This window comes from Peromyscus californicus, unplaced genomic scaffold, assembly GCF_007827085.1.
Source record: "Peromyscus californicus insignis strain IS unplaced genomic scaffold, ASM782708v3 Scaffold_23__1_contigs__length_62951481, whole genome shotgun sequence".
NCBI lineage: Eukaryota > Metazoa > Chordata > Mammalia > Rodentia > Cricetidae > Peromyscus > Peromyscus californicus.
The window spans coordinates 52616851-52640237 of NW_026294534.1; the positions used below are offsets into that span (position 1 = coordinate 52616851).

At 37.5% G+C, this 23387-nt stretch overlaps 1 protein-coding gene and 1 non-coding gene across 6 annotated transcripts in view; both read left to right on the forward strand.

The window, feature by feature from the left end:
• Positions 1-23387, forward strand: part of Spock3 (SPARC (osteonectin), cwcv and kazal like domains proteoglycan 3) — a 466472-nt gene that overhangs the window by 168636 nt on the left and 274449 nt on the right. The gene's annotated exons all lie outside the window — the stretch shown is intronic.
• On the forward strand, positions 8945-9056 carry LOC128119510 (U6 spliceosomal RNA). The gene has a single exon (XR_008221546.1). It is a non-coding gene; the product is annotated as a U6 spliceosomal RNA (small nuclear RNA).

Genomic DNA, 23387 nt, shown 5'->3' on the forward strand with positions numbered 1-23387 from the left:
TTTTTATTTTTATTTTGCAATACAATTCAGTTCTACATATCAGCCACGGATTCCCTTGTTCTCCTCCCTCCCGCCCTCCTCACCTTCCCCCCAGCCCGCCCCCCATTCCCATCTCCTACAGGGCAAAGCCTTCCCCGCGGACTGAGATCAAACTGGTAGACTCAGTCCAGGTAGGTCCAGTCCCCTCCTCCCAGGCCAAGCCAAGCGATCCTGCATAGGCCCCAGGTTTCAAACAGCTGACTCATGCAATGAGCACAGGACCCGGTCCCACTTCCTGGATGCCTCCCAAACAGATCAAGACAATCAACTGTCTCACCCACTCAGAGGGCCTGATCCAGCTGGTGACCCCTCAGCCATTGGTTCATAGTTCATGTGTTTCCCTTCGTTTGGCTATTTGTCCCTGTGCTTTATCCAACCTTGGTCTCAACAATTCTCGCTCATGTAAACTCTTCTCATTCTCACTAATTTTACTCCCAGAGATCTACCCGGGGCCTAGCCATGGATCTCTGCATCCAGATCCCTCAGTAGTTGGATGGGGTTTCTAGCACGACAATTAGGGTGTTTGGCCAACCCATCACCAGAGTAGGTCAGTTCGGGCTGTTTCTGGACCATTGCCAGCAGTCTGTTGTGAGGGTATCTTTGTGGATTTCTGTGGGCCTCTCTAGCACTTTGCTTCTTCCTATTCTCATGTGGTCTTCATTTACCATGGTCTCCTATTCCTTGTTCTCCCTCTCTGTTGTTGATCCAGCTGGGATCTCCCGCTCCTCCAAGCTCTCTTTCCCGACCCTCGCCCTTCACTACCCCCACTCATGTCCAGGCTGTTCATGTAGATCTCTTCCATTTCTCTGTCATTGGGCAATCCCCGTGTCTTTCTTGGGGTCCTGTTTTCCAGGTAGCCTATCTGGTGATGTGAGTAGCAGTCCAGTCATCCTTGTTCCACATCTAGTATTCTCCTATGAGTGAGTACATACCATGTTTGTCTTTCTGTGTCTGGGTTACCTCACTCAGGATGGTTTTTTCTAAATCCATCCATTTGTCTGCAAACCTCATGATGTCATTGTTTTTCTCTGCTGAGGAATACTACTCAGCAGAGAAAAACAATAAATGTTTTTTTTTTTAAAAGAAAATCTTCACGCAAATCCACTTTTAAAAATTATGGGTTTTTTGTTTTTTGCATCACATACATATGATGTAAACCAAATATCTTCCTGTAAATTGCTCTGCACTTTCCATGTTTCACATTTGAAGTCCCATCCCTATCTGTTTAGCATGACATGAGATTTTGAACAGGTCCTATCTGAAGAAGTCAGCTCAAAAATATTTGCATGAACACTGGGTGGTATATAAAATAAAAAAAAAAACCTAAATGAACAATTAAACCTTAAAAATATTTGCATGAACAGTTTTTCTCAACAAATAACGTATAACTGAGCTTTCTTGGTTTGGGTTTCTCAGTGATTTATCCTTTTATCGCTCTTTGATCCATAATGTATTTCGAAAACTAGTGAACCAGAACTTGGAAAAGGAGCAGCTTTAGAAGGAGTACTTTTTGCTAGTGATATCGTCTGTCCCTCATGCCTGACCTACAATAACGAAGTGTCACATCCATGAACATATTTCCACCATTGCCAACTACAGTGACTCTAAGAGTCACAGGTCATTTTCACTGTTGGAATATTTGTGAAAAGTTACAGAACATTGTCAATGAGACCTCTGAGGAGAAAACCAATTAAGTGAAACTTCTACCAGCTTGATTTATCATCCTTTCTTAAATCTTGCCTTGTAATTCTCATGGATGAATTCTAGAATAGTCTCAATTTGGATTAGTTATGTCTGTGTTTCAATTTTCATCTTGTTAGATGTTTTGACTAAAATACTAGATCCTGGGATAACTCAAGTAAACTAAAAGTATGTGTAGATTTGGAGTTCTATTCAGCGATTTTCTCTATCTCATGTAATATATACTCTTCCAAGTCTTAATGTAACTTTGGGGATACTCATTTTATCTACTTTAAAATACTAGGCACATGACAACATTTTAAAATAACATAAAATATTTGCAGCTATACCACAGGAATTCATCTTATGAGAGCAACAGGGATAAATAGTATGAATGATTTTTTTAAAGGAGACAGGTGTAAGACTAAAATAATTTTAAAGCAATATTAGTGTGAATGAATCTTTATTTCCTTCACTTCATCACAAATCCCAAGTGTGAAAAATGCAACTAAGATTGGAAAGCATGCCGGGCGTTGGTGGCGCACGCCTTTAATCCCAGCACTCGGGAGGCAGAGCCAGGCGGATCTCTGTGAGTTCGAGGAAAGGCGCAAAGCTACACAGAGAAACCCTGTCTCGAAAAAAACCAAAAAAAAAAAAAAAAAAAAAGATTGGAAAGCATGATATCCTGGTCTCTACTTTGTGAGATACTAATAGCTTCCAACAGGTATTCAAGTGATCAGATGTCAAAATTGCCATATTACAAGGTGTACATTCCTCAATCTTTAACCCCAATAGAAAGGACATTTTGTAAGCTTGTCCTCAATACTCCAAACATTTTATTTCTTATCATAAAAGTTCTATGGTGATGATTGATCACAGAAATGATAATTTTTATTTCCATTTTTAGTGAATTCCAAATAAGCAAGGGAAGGGACAGTTTTTGAGCTGGTCACAGCAGAACTGTGATAAACACGAAGATTGAACAAACTTATTTGTGTGTCACTTCCCTTTAAATGATTTATTTCTCCTGCTCATCTTTTAAATTTGGTAACAGAAGCATAGGAGCTTATAACTCAAATAATTGTGAAGAATAACAGATAGGTGCTCTCTCCCTTTCCTGATCTCTGTCAGGTTGGAAAAGAAGCTTTAGTTTTTTGTTCTTGCTGCTTATTCATTTTATACCCGTGGTTTCTTCTAGGGCCTCTGTTTGATCATGGGCTTCAACATTGATCCTCAGCAGGCAACAGGCAGGCCTTGACTGAACAGCTCATTACCTAGCCTGAGATTTACAGTTGAGACTGGAGGAAAAAAATATTATAATATGTATTTTACAGATAATATATAGCCATAGTGTGTAAATAAGTATGTTTATGTGTGTGAGAGAAAGGGAGAAATGGAGAGAGGAAAGGAAAAAGGAATCAGGGAAACGGAGGAAAGGTGGGGAAGAAAAAAGGAGAGGAAATAGAGAGAAAAGAGGAGAAAGATCAGTTTGGTCATCTACAGAAGAATTCTTAGATAAATTAGTGTTAATGCATTTAATAAAATATTCGGTATTATAATGGAAATCAATTTCACTGAAACCAAAGATATCCAAGACAAAAATCTGTGATTTTTGTTTGTTTGTTAGTTTTTGGTTTGGGGTTTTTTTGGGGAGGAGTTGTATAACATTCCTGGCTCACCTGGAACCCACTTTGTAGACCAGGCTCCAACCTAGCCTTCTCTACCTCTCAAGTATTATGATTAAAGGCACTCGCTACCACTGACCAGCCTGTGATATCATTTGAAACATGATTTTTTAAAATTGAAAAAGTAGCTGTGAGGTTCATGAGGAAAAATATGAATAAAACAGACATGTGGAAAGAATACAGAAAAAAGACAGGTTAGAAGTAACAATACAGATGCACAGTTTTCCTAGAAGATCCATGCTTAGGTAATTAACACTGTATTCTGGGGCCATCCTACAGAGATACCCTTCACATTCCCTCAGTGGGGCTTTGGGTATCTTTTGATGTAGGGGTAACTTACAAATTTGTTTTGCTTGAAAGAACTCTTTCAAGTAAAATATATATATATATATATATATATATATATATATATATATATATATATATATATATAGAGAGAGAGAGAGAGAGAGAGAGAGAGAGAGTCACCGTTCTACCATTACAAAACTTTACGTTCATAAAGTTTTTGCTAGGTTTCTTCTGAAACCACATTGGTGTTCACTTTCTCTACTTTCATTAATTTGAAGTTGGTCATTGTCACTGAATATTGTTACCTATCGTAGACATATTTTCTAGTTAATGTCTTTAAAAAGCAAAGCCCTGCATTGTGTTTTGATCCCATATACCATTCCAGTGCTGTTGCTGCACTGTCGTACAGATCAAACATGTTAAGGAAGCATCTGTCAGTTTGAAGATACAAAGTTGAAAAGTCATATTATTTGTCCTGATTCTGGGCATTTAAATTGTCAGTGCTTTACAGTAAATGTTCTATGATAATAAAATAATACTCCAGCGTCTTCAGCACACAAAACAATGGCCACCACCTGTATGAGACTTCTGAGTAACAGAAATGTATCTGGTATGAGAGAGGATTTACATGTTTATATTTAATTATATTGAGTTTATATCATTGATTATTAACATCAAAGCATCTCCTGGGTTGGGGGGGGCGGTGCGTGCAGCACAGGCTAGAAGGTAAGTCCCCTGTGATTGGTATGAGCTAATGAACTCATGAGTCTACATGTTTTAGGTTGATGCCAAATGTATTCTTTTTTCTTATCTGGCCTGGTTTTTCCATTCATCCTAATTTTGTTTTTGAGGATCTGATTGGTAAGTACGTGGCATGAGGACAGCCTCATAGACCAGGCAGAACCTCAGTTTAGACATTATATGGGGGTTTTGTACTTCTGTCCAAGCAGATGCCCCACACAAGCTACCCAGTCTATTTAAACATTGCATTCAACATCTGTCAAATTAGTGTGACAATATTGCTTTCATTGTATAATTAGAATGAAATGAACTAAATTAAAATTGAAATTAAATACCTTTAAAGAGGTTGGTATAGTATCTAACACTGTTGACAGTCACTAAATGTTAGATAGTATGGACATTATTTATAACTGGGGTAATTTTTACAATATTGAGTATGTCTGATATTAGAAAAATCTGGTAGACAATATAGTTGTCACCACATAGAAGACTTTTTGTATATCTTTATATTTGCAATATTTTGAGAAACATATTTTGAAAGATTCCAGAGTAACTACACTAAAACAAATATTAAATTATCATATTTTTGTTAGCAAACTTGTTTAATTTTATGCTACTTCCTTCTTATTAAAAGAAGGTTTATCTCCTCTTAGTGGAAAATTCTGTCTTCAGCTGTCAACACTGCTCATGACGATATTCTATTTGAATTTAAAAGGGCACAGTGATTAGAAAAGTAGCTTCAATTTAAGTTTAATCCAAATTTAAATTACTTTAAAATGGTCAAAGGATGTGCTCATCACGTATACTCATTAGGTATCTGTTTCTGAACAGTCAGGGAAATCAGCTCTTAATGATTCTGCTGAAATGTCTTGGTTAGCTGAACTTTCCCCGGCTAATAAATTGAGAGGTTACCCTATGATTCATCTTTGTATGTTTAAGTATCAGCACCTATCATATTCTAGAACATTCCTGCCTTTAAACATTTGCTGTTATTTTCATTCTTGTAGAGTTGCTCATTAACAGTCTGACCTATATATACTGATATTTTCTTCCACTAACAAGAATTTGTTATTTTGTGGAATATTTATGTTAAGAATATATTCTACTTTATTTGTCAAGTTATGACATTATTTACAGATGATCCCTTAATGAATGTCTTGCCTTAGGAAAATGAGCAGTGTTATATTTTACAGTGATGTTAGATATTTAATTCAGAATGTTTGTATCTCATGATGATTTTACTTTTGATTATGTACTGACTCATGATATGAAAGGATAAATATTTTGATGAAAATATATCTCTGTTAGATATCATCTCATCACTGTAACAAAATACCTGATATTTTAAATTTTTTTCTTAATTTTTAAATTTTTTATTTTTCAGTTCTGATGTTACAATATTTAAAAAAATATTTCTTTTATCTTTGATATAAAATATAACTATCTAATTTCCTCCTCTTCCCTTCCCTCCCTTCAAACCTTCCCATACACCCTATCCCTCCCTACTCTTTCAAATTCAATGACTTTTTCATTAGTTGTTATGTAGGTGTACATGTGTGTGAATCTACATATACCTACACTCCTAAATATGTAAATATAAATTTCTTAGTCTGTATGAATATCTTCATGGCTCCACATTTGACATACTCTTCCCTGGAGATTATTTCTTCCACACTCAGCATTCCTTAGTTGCTTGGTTGCCTGTAGTTCTTTGTGTGGAGTTTAGCCTTTGTGGGCTTTCTCATATTCATGGTATCATGTCTTTTTTTTTATTTAATTAACATTTTTCTCATTTATTTTACATGCCAAACTCAGTTTCCCCTCCCTCCTCTCCTCCTGTTCCTGCCCTCCCATCTATCTCCCTCCCCATCCACTCCTTCTCTGTCTCCTTTCAGAAAGGGGCAGGCCTCCTATGGGCTTGAACAAAGCATGATACATCAAGTTGAGGCAGGACCATGCCCCCTCCTCCACCAGTATCAAGGCTGGGCAAGGCTGGGCAAGGCTGGGCAAGCATGTGGAACAGGTTCCCAAAAGACAGCTAAACAACAGGGACAGGTCCTGATCTCACTTCGAGAAGTCTTACAAACAGAACAAGCTACATAACTGTCACACACATGCAGAGGGCCTATGTCAGTTCCATGCAGGCTCCTTAACTGTGGTTCCAGAGTCCATGAGCTCCCAAGAGCTCAGGTCAGCTGTCCCTGTGGGTTATCTGTCATGACCTTGACCCTCCCTGGCTTGTATGATCCTGCCTCCCTTTCTTCAGGAGGACACTAGGGTTTTTTCTATTGTTATGTTGATAAGTGTTTATGTACACAGCTTTTAACATTCCTGGGAGATACACTCTCACTGCAAAATCCCTGTCCTTCTGGCTCTAACAATATTTTGCCACAATGATCCCAGAGCCTTAGGTGAGGGAGTTGAATTGTAAATGTGTACATATAAGAGGTAAGGAATACACTTATCTGTGGGCATACGGGAAAATACTTAGAATGCAGTTAAGGATTATGTGGATTTAATAAAGCAGTGATTCTAGGTTCTCCTCCAAGATCCACTAGCCCTGGGTAGTTAGCTGGGTTGAAAATTTTGCATGCGTGTGTGTGTGTGTGTGTGTGTGTGTGTGTGTGTGTGTGTGTGTGTAGATGTAACCAACCCTCTTATTAAATAAGAAACACAAAGCCAATACAGAGATGAAAGCCAAGAGGTCAGAGCAATAGCTAAGAGCTGAAAACCTTACCCTTCACTGTCGCTGTGGTCCTACCTCTCCAAAAGAGAGCTACTTCCTGTGTGTCTGTCTTTTTATAGTGTTTCTGTTCTGCCTTCTCATTGGTTGCAAACCCAACCACATAACCTCCTAGTCAATGCCTGTCTGTACAGACCTCCAGGTCTTCTATGGTTGGTATCCAGATTAAAGGCATGTGTCTCCATGCTGGCTGTATCCTTGAACACACAGAGATCTACCTAGCTCTCCCTACCAAGTGCTGGGATTAAAGGCGTGCACCACCACCGCCCAGTTTCTGCTATGGTTTGCTAATAGCTCTGACCCCCGGGCAACTTTATTTATTAACATACAAATCACATTTTAGTACAAATAAAATATCACCGTGTGTGTGTGTGTGTGTGTGTGTGTGTGTGTGTGTGTGTGTGTGTGTGTGTGAAGGGAAGTTTTGTTTTGCTAATGGTTTCAAAGCTCTCAGTCAGTACTAACTCAGTCCTATAGTTTTTAGGCCTATGCGTGGCAGGCCATAGTGGCTATAGTATGTGACAGAGGACTTTTGCTCACATTGTGATGGCCAAGAAGGAGTCAGAAAGACAGGGAGAGGTGGAGGGATGGGGAGAAAGAGAGACTCAAGGATACCACAATAGCAAATTCTATCCTCCAGCCATACCCCTAATCCCCTCCTCTTCAAGGTAACTTCAAATGGGAAGCATACTTTTAACAAGTGAGACTTGGGACACATTTCAGATATGAATAACAATTTAAACATCTCAGAATTCCAGAGAACCAACATCAGACCCAAGATCAGGAAAGTAAGCTAGCAAGCAAGTAAGGAACTACATTGCTAAATTCTGCTTTTCTAGAAACCATACATGTACTAATACAGACCATAATTTTAACTCTCTATCCTCAGAACATACCTAAGAAAATAGCCTATCTCCAAACATCAAGTTAGTTCATGGATAATATATTGACATTCTCTTTCTCTCACTGCAAAAATTACTGCTCTTCACTATAAAAGGCAGCATTTACATGTTTCTGTCTCATAATGACTTCTAAGTTTTCTTCTTACTCATGTTATGACTTGCTTCTCTTGTTTCTAGCCAGTATAAGGCAGTGTATGGCAGCCGTAGTCACTATCTAAAATTCTGTGTTCAACTTTCACACTCCAGGCACTCACTTTTAAATGCTTCTGAAGCTAGAGCTCTTCTGTCTTTTATTTTTTGAAAATAAATTCTTCTTTCATACAAAATATCCCAACTACAGTTTCCCCTCCCTCCACTTCTCCTAGCTCCTCCCCTCTCCTCCCAAAACCCACTCCCTCTCTGCATCCTTCAGAAAACAGCAGTCCCCTCAAGAGACTAAACAAGATACAGCAAGACAAGGCAAAAGTCCTCTTATTGAGACTGGACTAGGCAACCCAGTAAGAGGAAAGGAGTCTGTCTCAAGAGCAGGCAAACGAGTCAAAGAAACACCTGCTCCCCCCACTGTTGGGAGTATCACAAACCACCAAGCAAACAGCCATCACATATACACAGAGGACCTGGTGTAGACCTTTGCAGGCCCCAAGCTTACTACTTGAGTCTCTGTGAGCCCATGTGTTCCCTGCTTACTTGATATGGCTATGCCAGCTAAGAATGTTGAACATGAGGAGAGGCCCCACTGGGCGGATGCCTCCCTAGCCCGCTGGAACTTGGAACAGACTCACAGTCAGGTAGAGTGAGTTCAATGGCTGAGGGGAGGTACCTCGGAGATCTCATAACCCAATTCAGACTACTCTCCCCTGACTTTTGTGCTCACTTCGGCAGCACATATGCTAAAATTGGAACAATGCAGAGAAGATTAGCATTGCCCCCTTCCAAAGGATGACATGCAAATTTGTGAAGAATGTTGAAAATGTTTTTGTTTGTTTGTTTCTGAGCCATTTCAGCCTGTATTAGATGTGGAGTTGATGAAAATCTTTTCCCATTCTGTAGGCTGTCATTTTGTCCTATTGACAGTGTCCTTTGCCTTACAGAAGACGTTTCAGTTTCATGATGTCCGGTTACTGATTGTTGTTAGTGTCTGTGCTATTAGTGTTCTGTTCAGAAAGTTCCCTCCTGTGCCAACGTGTTCAAGGCTATCCACCATTTTCTCCTCTATCAAGGTCAGTGTGTCTGGTTTTGTGTTGAGGTCTTTGATCCACTTGTACTTGAGTTTTGTGCAGAGTTATAAATATGGATCTATTTGCATTCTTCTATATGTAGATATCCAGTTTGACCAGCACCATTTGTTAAAGCTGCTTTTTTTTCCCCCAGCCAGTGTGTATTTCTGGCTTCTTCATCAAAAATCAGGTGTTCACAGGTATGCAGGTGTGTGGATTTACTTCCTGGTCTTCAATTTTACTACAATGACCAACTTGTCTGTTTTTATGTAAATACCACGTGGTTTTCATTCTTATAGTTCTGCAGTACAATTTGAAACCAAAGATGGTGATGTCTCTCCTAGTTCTTTTATTATTCACAATTTTTCTTTTAGCTACTCTGGGCTTTTTGTTTTTTCATATGAAGCTGAATATTGTCCTTTCAAGTTCTGTAAATAATTGCGTTGGAATTTTTATGGTGGTTGTTTTGAATCTGTAGATTGCTTTTGGTGGGATGGCCATTTTTACTGTTAATTGTACGAATCCATGAGCATGAAAAATATTTCCATCTTTTGATATCTTCTTAAATTTTCTTCTGCAAAAATAAAAAGGTTTTACTATACAAGTCTTTCTCTCGCTTAGTTAGAGTTAACACAAGATATTTTATATTATTTGTGGTTATTGTGAATGGTGTTGCTTCCCTGATTTCATTTTTAGTTTGATTCCCATTTGTACATAGGAAGTGTACAGATTTTTTTTAGTTAACCTTTATTGAGCCACTTTACTTGAAAGTGTTTACCAGATTCTTTCAAAGCACTTTGACCCTACACTCTATTCCACCCACCCTGCAATTCCTTCCAATTTTTTCTATTTTCAACCTCTCTTGTTTCTGTAAATTCCAGGAGAACTAAATTTTCTTGGAAAATGTATATATACTATCCTATCTTTTTCATCGAAGTATTATCTATTAGCTCAATTTTTTTTTCTTCCTAAATCCTATAATATTTGAATTGTACTCTGACAAACACTGAAAATATCATGTATCAGGAGCTGAATTACTGATGAATAATGACATTCTCTCTCGAGGTATCTATCCATCAACTGCCGATAGCTCTTCAGTTCTGTGTAAATTTCCATGGGCCCTCCTTTCATTCTTGGAGGAACTTTGGCTGACTCGATCTTGTGCTGTTCTTATACAAGCAGTTAGAACTGCTGTTGGTTCTTGTGTGTGCCATGGTTCTATACCTACTCCTGTAGTGACAACACCAAACAGACTCGGGGAGGTTTTATTATTATTTTTTTTTTAAAAAGAGTACATGAAACTTGGTGGGAAGTATGCATGGAATGGTAGGGAGGAAGTGGGAGCTGTTTTGAATAAAATGTTGTGTGTGTGTAAGTATATATTTATTGCTTTCAAGCAATAAATAAAAAAAATATATTCCAATATACTTCCTACCATACCAGTTGTCTTTCAAACTAACCATGCTTCTAACACATCTTTCTTTTTTAAAAAATTTTTTTTGAAAGTTAATTTATATGTACGAATGTTCAGTTACATGCATATCTCTGCACAATGTGTGTGCCTGGCCACATACATGGAGGCCAGAAGAAGGTATCAGATTTCCTGGAATTGGAGTTACAGATGCATGTGAGTTACCACGTGGATTCTGGGAATTAAACCTGGGGGTCCTCTGGAAGATTAGCCAGTGCTTTTTAAATACTAAACCATCTCTCCAGCCCCTAACACATCTTTTTCAATACATGTTTCTCTAAGAAAATGGAGCAAAAATCATTATCTATTAATTATTAGTGGCAGTTTTTGGCTATCTAATACATACATATCACTATGTAACCCACAACTTACTGTACATTGAAAGAACACCACAGCTGGTGGTTATGAAGCAGTTGTTGATGCTAGGTACTTTCCTCTGACCATTGCCTTTCACCCTCAGTAAGGTCAGGGGAGAGAAAGACTTGAAGGCAGAGAAGCTAAGTAAACTGGATGACAAAGTATGTATGTGACTGTGGTCAGATTCCAGCTTAGATCTCCTTGAGGGACTCGTCTTTTCATTTACGCATTTAAGAATGTAGGATTATTTCAATAATTCCAGGACTTGTGTTTTAGCAATAATATTTAATATTTACTTAGCACCACAGAAATCCTATCTTATGCTCTTTCATTCCAGCGCACCAAATAAGGGAAGCGAGACAGTGTAGTGGAACGGTGCCCTGTGATTCAGGAGACAAGGAAAACACTGGCAGACATAAACAGGAGAAGCAGTGAGGTTTTATTTAAAAATCCCTTTTGGCAAGTTAACATTTCAAATTATTCATAAATCACTTCCCACTAATAACCGTAAATACAACTAGCTTTGCAAAATATAACTGAAACCTGAGGTGTATCAATTACCGTATCACATTTATGTATTTGTGGTTGCTATTCCTCTTGTGAAGGTGGGGCAATACATTTTGTGAAGTTGAATGTGTTTTAACAAAATAACTCTGCTCTATAGCAGCTAGAAATTCTTGAAAAATAAAATAGTTAAGAATAAAAATTCGGGTCGGGCGGGGGGTGGTGGCTCACGCCTTTAATCCCAGCACTCGGGAGGCAGAGCCAGGCGGATCTCTGTGAGTTCGAGGCCAACCTGGGCTACAGAGTGAGTTCCAGGAAAGGCACAAAGCTACACAGAGAAACCCTGTCTCGAAAAACAAAAAAAAACAAAACAAAATAAAACAAAAAAGAATAAAAATTCACTGTGAGTCAAAAGACATGCCCACTCTGTTTGGTCAGCGCTCAGGAAAATGACAGGAGACAAGATACTTTTGCAGCATTGAAGAAAGAATAAATTGAGAATTATGATAAGACCCATATGATATGGAATTAAAATTACTTATAAGGAGCATCTGGACCAAAAGTAGTAATTGGTTTCTTAGTTTCATGGACTAGAGTTCTTTTTGATTTAATTTTTCATGTTCATTTTTATTGCTCAGAGAAGTTAATTAAAAGACCAAGTCCAAAATTTCCTTTGCATAAAAAAGAAATTCCAAATATTTTTGAGTTAATATATTCTTTTGAATGAAACATGCTAATCAGGCAATACATAGCACACTATAATTATTTTTGATGTACTTTATTTCTTTCAATGATGTCATGATTTTTTTTAGCTTTTCAGAACAAAGTTTTACCTTGTTGATTTTGTCTAGTAAATTGTTTTTAATAAGCTTGACCAATTTAATGAAATTAATTCATGCAGTTTCATGTTCAGGGAAGAAAATTAATTCAAAGAAAAATATAATATACTAAATGTTCTCAAACTATGAACTAAAATATACATATGTTCTTGGGGGCCATTTTATTTGAAAAAACACAAGCATGAGTATAAATAAATTAGGCTGCTCAGTGCTTTCACATGCACAGGAAGCTTAGGGAGAAGGCAATCGAGTCTTTTGTGCTCCTTTTAGTTGTGACAAAAGAGATAATCAGAAATAGGGTAATAATTAGACATGATTGGGTAAATGAATTAGCTATGCAATTTCATAAGACTTCAACTATATGCCTCATAAACTTTGAAGAACTAGGATGTACTAAATTAGTCCTTTACAAAAGGGTTTCCCATTTTTCATTGCAGACATATTGGCCAGTGACTCTACCATGGGGAACTGCCCTATCCATTTTAAGACACTGGATAGCATCTGTGATCTCTATTCAGCAGATTCTTGCATCAGACTCCTTCTAAAATCTCAATTCGTGACAATAAAAAAGTGTCTTTAACAATTCCAAATGCTTTCTCAGGAACACATCAGTGGTAAGAACTGGAGCTGATAGTGACCTTTAGTACTCCACCACCCTGATGGCTTTGAAACTGCCTGTGTCCTTCTGGCCCCCACGCTGGTTTCACACCTACACACAGGCAGTTGAACTGTCTGTTTACTTAACAAAATTTCTCCCCTGGTATCTCATAAGCTGCAACTGACTTTCCTCAGATACCTGGGCATCTCCATCTCAGCTTACTCACTTGGTTCTTTTTCCTAATTTTTCATTGAATTAGGATAACACACAGCTTAACTTATGGCATTATTTTTTCTGTCTGTCTGTATGTCGATCCATTTACTGGGATGTGGTGTCGTGTATGCCATCGCACTTGTGTGGAGATCAGAGGATAACTCTAAGGGTTCTGTTTTCTCTAGCATGTGAGTCACAGGGGTGAAACTTGTGCTTAGCCTTTAATTGTGTGATAGGCATCTCAAAGTCGAGGCAAAGTATCGACGCAAAACACCAGTCTTCTCTTCTATCAATTTTTCACAGTCTTCAAGCCAGTAACTATAAATTATATGCTTTGATTGCTCATTAAAAAGCAAAACAAACTTGAAATCATTCTTGACACTTGTATGAGAAAAATTTCATTTCGGTAGTGAAATAACTGAATTTGAGCAACTCTATTCAGTTTTACTAAAAAGGAAGATAGTGTATTCAAAGGAAAACATGATTTACTAAATAGTTACAAAACTGGATATATCTATTTATATATTTGTATTATATATTACATGTCCTATTGTTATATATGTTATGTTGATTAAATATCTCTTACATATGCATACATGAGGCTTAATTTTTATTACATGTATAAAAATCTTAGCAATACCTCAGCCATAACTGAACAGTCAAATGACCATTTCTGGAAAAACAACCTAGGTTACTATGTTTATTTTTAAAAGGAAGTTGATGTGCCTTACTGTTCTCGATATCTGTTGAGTTATTTCTGGTGATTGCATTCTCATTGGCAGAGTCTATAGCAAATACAGGGCACCACAAGAAAAATAGGATGAACATAATATATGTCTCTGGTTTTCTCTATTCCCTTATAAAGCTGTCAATAGCCACATGGTGGCTCTCGCCAGAGACATTTCTTGTATTTAAAATACCATATACTCTCCATTCACTTGTGACTTTCTAGGAATGTGAAAAAAAATAATTTAACGAATGTTATATTTTTCTTTATTTTTCATGAGTTTATTGATAATTTATCAAAATAACTTTCATATGACTTTATGACCACAAAGGTAATCATGATTCAAAGTAAATGTTATAATCTCTTGTCTATTTCCCTTCATTTGATGCAACTATAATCTAAATTGTAACCATTTTCCTGGATTTTTTAAATTTCTACATTTATAAATAAGAAAGTTGGTAGCTCTTTACTTGCCAGTTTGTACGGTTATATGTTGGATCCTACTATAACAAGTGAATGTCTGTTGGTTCCTATAGCCCACACTTTTACTGTTTGGCTCTGTGTGTCATATTTAGTTAATTTTGTTAAATGAAAGGGATTTATAGTAGTATACCTGTGCCCCTGCTTTTCTGGACAAAGCATATTTTTGTGCAATGACCAGCTTCCATTCATATCCGTAAAGATATAATTATACAATTAACTTTCACTTGTTTAGTTCCTTCATATTTATTACTAATTTTCATCCATAACTTCTGATAAAATTCCATTACAATTTTCATAAGTTCAGCTAGAAGTAGTGTGGGTGACTTCCTTATCACTTCAGTTTAGTTTCCAATATAAAAGCTTTTTGTAAAAACAACTTTGTGATCTTTTCTACCATGTTGATGTTGAAAGATTGACAGCCCAAGACATTTTTTGTTAGTATGTTGGAACTGTTTTTTTCTTCACAGTGTATAGTTGTGTGTGTGTGTGTGTGTTTGTGTGTTTGTGTGTGTGTGTGTGTGTGTGTGTGTGTGTGTGTGTGTGTGTGCTTAATCCTTCTGGATTCACTTGCTATGGAAAGAACAAATTTCCATTATTTTTATTCAGCTAAGGTCACAACACTGTTGTACATGTAGATGGATTTTTATTACCTCAATTTACCATGCTTTATATAGAGTTGCCAAGTTGGGTACCACTTTACTTCCATTTTGGAGTATTCTGTCTTCTCTCTTGGGTGAGTCTTCAGTATCCTTTATTTAATTGTTACCTCTCACTTAGGCATATTGCTTCAGGACATATTCTAGTCACTTCCTGGGAAAAGTCTATTAAAAGCTCAAGTTTTTATGCCTGAACATACTTACTATTCTCCCATACTTGATTGGCATAGCTAAGAAATTCTTAATTTTGGCATAGCTAAAATATTCTAGATCTGAAGTAATTTTTATTTAGAAAATCAGAAGCATTTGTTGATATCTTCCTACCAGTGTGACGTTGAACAGACAAGATGTTTTGGTTCTATGGCAAATAATTTTTCCCTCTTCCTAAGAGACTGTTGGATATTTTACTTATTATATAATGCTTAAACAAAGCATTTACCCTATCGTACTGCATTCCAGGTAAATCATTTAAGCACAGGGACTCTACAATTCACTTAACATTATTCTATTTGACAGTTCATTTTCCACTTTGTTTTATTTTTACCTTTGTAATGTAGGCTGGCCTAGAGCTCATAATAAAGCTCATATTTGCCCCAAATTCCTACTCATCATTCCTACCTATAGGATATTGTAGAATAAACCATTACATCTCCTTTTAATTATGACTACTCAGTTGATGATTTTCTATTTTGTATTAACTTAGTTGAGTTTATATATATATATATATATATATATACATATATATATATATATACATACATATATATATATATATATATATATATATATATATATATATTACTTAGATGTGGGAATCCTATACTAGCTACATTTTTTAAATTCTTTGTTTTTTCATCTATATCGTTTTTCTGTTTTCTGGAGCATTTAAAACCCCTTATCTTTCACCTATGCTGTGAACCCAACAGAAGATAAAACCATACTCTACAGAAAGTCAGTGACACAGTCAACTACAAGTCCAAAGATTCCTATTACCTCCAGAGTACGTCCTGAGATGAACATCCAATGCTGATGAGAGACCAAGATTGGACTTCTCTAGAACCTTTAAATTTAATGACTTGAGAGGCTCTAACTGCACGGTGGTTGTGATTAGATGTTAGAACACAATAATGACACTGAGTGCAAGAAAATCTGACAAAATTGGGAGGCTGAGGTGAAAATCTTGTGTTCTAGCCATACAACATTTCTTGTATGATGGTGTTTGTGACATGGCCAATTTGCAGTGAAAAATATAAAGTATTTTTCATCATTTTATATGTATGTCCTTATGAGTGTGTGGGTATCCAATAGAGGCCAGAAGATCACCTTGAATATTGTTTCTCAGGTGCCAGGTGCCATCCACCTTATTTTTTAAAAAATTGACTGGCCTAGAATTCACCAAGCCTAGCCTAAGTAACAAGCCACTGGGAACTGTCTGTCTTCATATCCCCAGCATTGGGTTTACAACTACATGCCATCATGCCCAGGTGTTTTTTTTTTTTTTAATATAAATTGGGGATTAAATTCAGGCACTAATATTTACAAGATTAGAAGCACATTACCTACTAGTCATTTCCCCAATCCCTTCTTCCTCTGTCCTTCTGTAATCATGTCTGTGGCATGAATCTCTTCATTAAGCTGAATTTATGACTTTAACACAAAGGGATGTAGCCTGCTTCTCTACACCTTTAAGGAAGGCGACACTTCTGAGTTCAGCCCATAAGGTTTCAGTCTTACATTAATGAGTGTTGTTGACTTAGTTACTTTCCTGTCACCTCCTTGCTGGGATTCTGACACTGACACATGCTGCTTAGTGTCACTGCTCTCTGAAATCATTGTGCAAGAGTCTGTGAACCTCTGTCTTGAGTTTGCTTTTTATTATTTTGCTAAAGCACTGATCAAAAGAAACATGGGGAGTACAGGTCTATTGCATTTTCCAGCCTACAGTCCTTCCTAAAGGTAAATCAGTGCATGCAATTAAACATGGGACCCTAGAGACAGAACCACAGAAGGAATGCTGCTTATCAGCTTGCTCCCTAGCCTTGCTAAGGACACTTCCTCATACCACCAAGAAAAACCTACCAAGAGGCGGCACCAATCCCAGTGGCCTGGGACCCCTCACATCAATAATTAATCATGAAACAGGCATACAGGTCTGCCTATAAGCAATCTGATGGTGACATTTCCTCAACTGAGACTCCTCTTTACAGATAGCTCTAGCTTGCATCATGTTGACAAAAAAGAAACCAGGGAAACCTCAATTTTTTATCTTCCAAGTCTGCAAAGTCAACTATGGGATGACAATGTCTAGTTCCACTGCCAGTTGACAGTGTAGTGTGGCCTCCTGGACAACAGCTATGTCAGCCTCTCAGCCTTGACCCTGGAAAACATTTCTCTAGACAGTTGTTTTCAAGAAACCACTTCAGCCTAGGCTTTCTCTTTTTAAATGGATTTGGATCTTCATAAGATAGAGCTTCCAATGTTCGGGATTTTGTCCTCAGGACAATTTTGCTATTGTCCCAATAAAATGCAGGGAATTTCTCTTCAGTGATGCTGATTTATTCAACAATTACAAGTACTTCCTCAACAGGAACCAGAATGTTCTTCAAACCCCCCCCCCTTTTTTATATAAACAAAGTATTCCATTATCTTTAATTTCAAGTTCATTAAAGTTTTCAGGACACAGGCAGAAAGAAGTCATCTTGAGCAAAACCTCACATAAATGGGCTCTTTCCCAGTTGCTCTTGGAATCCTGGTTCCCTTATGAAACCTCATATCCCAGCATCATTACTCTGCATTTCTCTCAGTGTTACTATTTATCAATTCATACCAGAATGGACTGTTAAATATCTGCATCAGTGCCTCTCACAAGCTCCAGCTCTTCAAGTCCCCAATACCTAAGTCTTCCATATTGAGGCCACAAAATAATGTCAAAGACCGAAGAACCACACAGTCAGGTTTATTAAGCAATGGCCACAGTATGTGGTGCCAGTATCTGCATTAGATACATTTTGAAATCTGAGATTAACCAAAACATCGGTTAAACGTTATGTTTTGGCCCAGCTCTTGACTCTAAGGCAATTCTGTGGAAACTCAGAACTAGCCTTAGTCTTCAGTGGTTGTGAGGCTAGTGGATGGGAAAAACAAAAGAAAGCAAAAACCTAAGAAGAGAAGATTGGTCCAACATGCTAGCACACAGATTATCCTCCACTTGAGTGTAAGAGTTTTTTCAAAACAAGCTTAAAAAAATGTACGTGTTGTCAATCAGAACTGTCTTTTTACATTTTTTTTGTACATTATTTCACTTAAGATTGTTGACTCATAAACAAATTATTATTTTTTCCTTTTATTGAAAATAGACTTTTCTCACATAATGTATCTTGATTATGGTTTCCACTATATCTGCTTTTTCCAGCTTCTCCCCACCTCACCTGCCATCTGGATCCACCCACTTTCTGTCTCTCATTAGAAAACAAACAGGTTTCTAAAGGACAATAATAAAATGAAATATAATAATATAAAACAAAAACTAATATAGCAGATTAGGACAAATCAAACAGAGGGAACAGAGCCCTCAAAAGGCAGAAGAAACAGATTCAGATGAAGATAACCACTCCTTCTTACACTTAGGAATCCGATAAAAACACTAACATGGAGGCCAAAATATATACACAAAGAATCTATAGAGTAAAAAAGAGAAAAACATTGTGTGTGTGTGTGTGTGTGTGTGTGTGTGTGTGTGTGTGTGTGTGTGTGTGTGTGTATGTATGTATGTATATTTGTTTGTGTGGTGTGTGTGTAATAAAACAATATATAATAAAAATGTAAGATGAAACAATTAGTTGGTTTTTTTTTTTTTCAAAAAGAAAAGAAGAGAAAAAGAAAAGCCCTGACAGGACTTTATGAGACAAGGAAGCTCCAAGGATGCCATTGACTTTGTTTCTCTTGCCCATCCGCTGCTGGGCATACAGCCTACCCCTAAGAGTAGTTTATTTCCCAAGTGAGACCACCTTGACTAAAACTAAATTTTCATTTGCAAATTGTTAACAATTGGAAATTGCTTCAGGGTTAGGGATGGGACATGTGTCCATTTCTTTCAGCTCTAGGACACTATGTGGTGCAGACCCATGGAGGCCTTGTGCATAATGCCTCAGTCTCTGTGAGTTCATATGTGCTTCGGTTCTGGTGCTATAGAAGGTCTTGTTTCCTTGGTGGCTCCATTCCCCTCTAGATTTGAACATTCTTTCTGCCTCCTCTTCTGCAGGCATCACTGATCCCTGATTGAAAAGATTTAATGGAGGCATCTCACTCAGGGCCGAGTGTTGCAAAGTCTCTCATTCTCCGCATATTGTCTGACTGTATGTCTCTGTATCTGTTCCCATCTGCTGCAGTACCAAACTTCTCTGATGGCTAAGCTAGACACAGATCTATGTGTCTATATAAGTGTGGGTATAACAGAATGTCAATAGGAGTCATTTTATTGCTACATGCTTCTTTTTTTTTTCACATTGTCGCCAAATTGCTTATTTATTTTTTTATTTTGCAATACAATTCAGTTCTACATATCAGCCACGGATTCCCTTGTTCTCCCCCCTCCCGCCCCCCCTCACCTTCCCCCCCAACCCACCCCCCATTCCCACCTCCTCCAGGGCAAAGCCTCCCCCGAGGACTGAGATCAACCTGGTAGACTCAGTCCAGGCTGGTCCAGTCCCCTCCTCCCAGGCTGAGCCAAGTGTCCCTGCATAGGCCCCAGGTTTCAAACAGCCAGCACATGCAATGAGCACAGGACCCGGTCCCACTTCCTGGATGCCTCCCAAACAGATCAAGCCAATCAACTGTCTCACCAATTCAGAGGGCCTGATCCAGTTGGGGACCCCTCAGCCATTGGTTCATAGTTTATGTGTTTCCATTCTATTTGTCCCTGTGCTTTATCCAACCTTGGTCTCAACAATTCTCGCTCATATAAGCCCTCCTCTTTCTCGCTAATTGGACTCCCAGAGCTCCCCCCGGGGCCTAGCCATGGATCTCTGCATCCAGATCCCTCAGTCGTTGGATGGGGTTTCTAGCACGACAGTTAGGGTGTTTGGCCATCCCATCACCAGAGTAGGCCAGTTCGGGCTGTCTCTCTGGTAGACCATTGCCAGCAGTCTATAGAAGAGTGGTATATTAGTTTGAGCCTAGGTCCCTGAGCTATCTTGTCTTAGTTTTTTTGTTTTGTTTTGTTTTTGTTTGTTTGTTTTAAACACTTTCTGAAGTAGTATTGAATATGGGTTTTATCTCACGGACTGGGGCTTAAGTCAAGTCAGATATTTGTTGGTTTTTCCCACAAGTTTTGTGCCATCATTATCCTAGCATATCTTGCAGGTAGGACACCATTGTAGATAAATGGTTTTACAGCTGGATTGGTGTTTGTTTCTCCTTAGGTAGTGCCAGAATATCTTCCTATACCATCAACAATCGTACATAGTAGTGAAGGCTCTATGTAGACATCTGCTTGACTTCTCTGTGTTCAATGAGCTGTGTAGGTGTTGTCTTCAGCACCATGGGCCTTGCCATCAGTTTGTGCAGAGCATCCTACACTCTTAGCAGTAGCTTGGATGGTGTAGGTCTTCATATCGTACCCCTTCGGCTAGCATCTCAATTTAATTTACCATAAGCTCCATTTGGTGATGAGAGATGTTCAACTGGGCTCTGTTTCCCCTATAAATTGGTGAGTTTATTTAGATTGCTTTCATATGTTTATATTTGAGAAGGATTCTGTGGTATTAGGTTTCTATACTATCTTGCAAATGGCCCTTAATTTTATCTGTTTCTCCCTCTATCTCCTCCATCATTCCCCTCATCCCTTTCCTTCCCCCACTGAATCCTCCCATTTCAGTCCCTTCCTCATCCATCTATAACTATCTGTTCTATTTCCCTTTCCAAGTGTGGTCTATCTACCTCCTGCCCCCATACATTTACTCTATAGCTAACTTCTGTGGTCCTATGAATTATAGCATGATAACCATTGTCTTAACAACTAAAAACAACATATATGCAAACACATACCATATTTTTATTTCTGGGCCTGAGTTAAGTCACTCAAGATGAATTTTTGTCTTTCCATTCATTTACCTACCTTCTCAGTAATATTCTATTGTGCAAATGTACCACATTCTTTATAGATTTGTCCATTGAGGGACAATGACTAATTTCACAATTTATGATTATTATGAATAGAGCAGCAATGAACATGGTAGGAGGAAGCATGCTTTGGAAATATGCCTGAATGGTTTGGCTGGGCCTTGAGGTAAATCAATTCTTATCTTTCTGAGGAACAACTACACTGATTTTCATAGTGGCTGTACAAGTTTTAAATCCCATCAGCCATGGAGGAGTGTTTCCCTTATCCCATATCCTCACCAGCAGGAGCTCTCACTTGTTTTATTGATCTTAGACATTCTGATGGATATAGGATGAAATCTCAAAAGTAGTTTTGTTTGGCATTTCCCTGATGACTAATGATGTTGAACATTTATTTAAGTGATTCTCCATCATTTGATATTCCTCTGTAATGAATTCTATGCTTATATCTGTACCCTCATCTTTTAATTTGATTATTTGTTTTCTTGACATTTAGCATTTTTAATTCTTTATGTATTTTGGATACTATCCATCTACTAGATGAGTAGTTGGCAAATTTTTTCTCCTATTCTTTAGCCTGCCTCTTTGTCCTAATGATGGTGTCCTTTAACATGCATAAGATTCTCGGTTTCATGATATCTAATTTATTAATTGCTGATCTTAGATCCTGTGCTAAAGATATTCTGTTCAGAAAGTCTTTTACTCCATCAATGAGTTTAAGGCGATTTCCCAAGTTCTCTCCTATTAGATTAAGTGTGTCTGTCTCTGTGTTGAGGTCTTTGATTCATTTGGAGTTGTGTTTATTGCAGTGTGATAAGTATGGATCTATTTGGACTTTTGTACATTATAGGTGCCCAGTTTGACCAGCACTATCTGTTAAAGATGTGGTATTTTTTTCCAGGTGAATTTCTGGTTTCTTCATTAAAAAAACAGGTGTCCATAGGTATGTGGATATATCTCTGGGTCTTCAGTTCAATTCTATCCATAAACATGCCTGCTTTTTTGCCAATACAATGATCTTTTTTAATATAATAACACTGTACTACAATTTGAAATCAGAGATGGTGATACCTCCAGCAGTACTTTTACCATTCAAGAATGTCTTAGCTATGCTGAATAATTTATGTTTCCATAGAAGTTAAAATTTTTCCTTTAGAGATACATGAAGAATTTTGTTGAAATTCTGAGGGGGATTTTATTGAATCTGTAGATTGCTTTGGGTAGGATGGTCGTTTTTACTATATTAATCCTATTGATCTCTGAATATGGAAGGTTTTTCTCATCTTCTGTTATTTTCTTCAGCGCCTTAAAGTTTTGTCGTACAAGTCTCTCCCCTCACTTGCTTGGTTAAATTTACTGATATTTTATATTATATTAGAGTATTGTGATTTCTTCCTCTGCCTGTCATTTGTATATAGGAAGGATAGGCCTTTTCTGTGTCTAATGAGATCACATGGTCTTCCAGTATGTTTATAAGTGGTTTACATTCATCAATTTACATATGTTGAACTCTCTCTGAATCTCCTTCTAGCACCTTCTGTAGGGGTGGGATAGATAGATATTGCTTAAATTTGTTTTTATCAGGTAATGTTTTATTTTCTTTGTCTAATGTGATTGAAAGTTGTGTTGGGTATAATATTCTGGACTGGCATCTGTGGTCTCTCAGAGTTTGTAGAACAACTGTCCAGACCCACCTGGCATGTAGATTCTCCATTGAGAAGCTAGGTGTTAGGCTAATAGCTCTGCCTTTTTATGTTACTTGATCTGTTCCCCTTGCATATTTAGTATTTTTCTTTGTTCTACATGTTTAGTGTTTTGAATATTATGTGCCAAGTGGAATATGATAGAGTCTATGTGGTGCTCTGTAAGCTTTTTATACCTGTATGGACATCTTCTTAGGTTAAGAAAGTTTCTTCTTTGTTTTGTTGAAAACATTTTTTGTGCTTTTGATCTGGTTTTCTTCTTCTTGGTGGATTTCTATTATTCTTAGCTGCAGTCTTTTCATAGTGTCCTAGTTTTACTGTATGTTTCATGCCAGGATTTTTTTAGATTTTACATTTTCTTGACTGAGGTATCCATTTCTTTTATTGAATCTTTAATAACTTTAATCTCTTGTATTCAGTT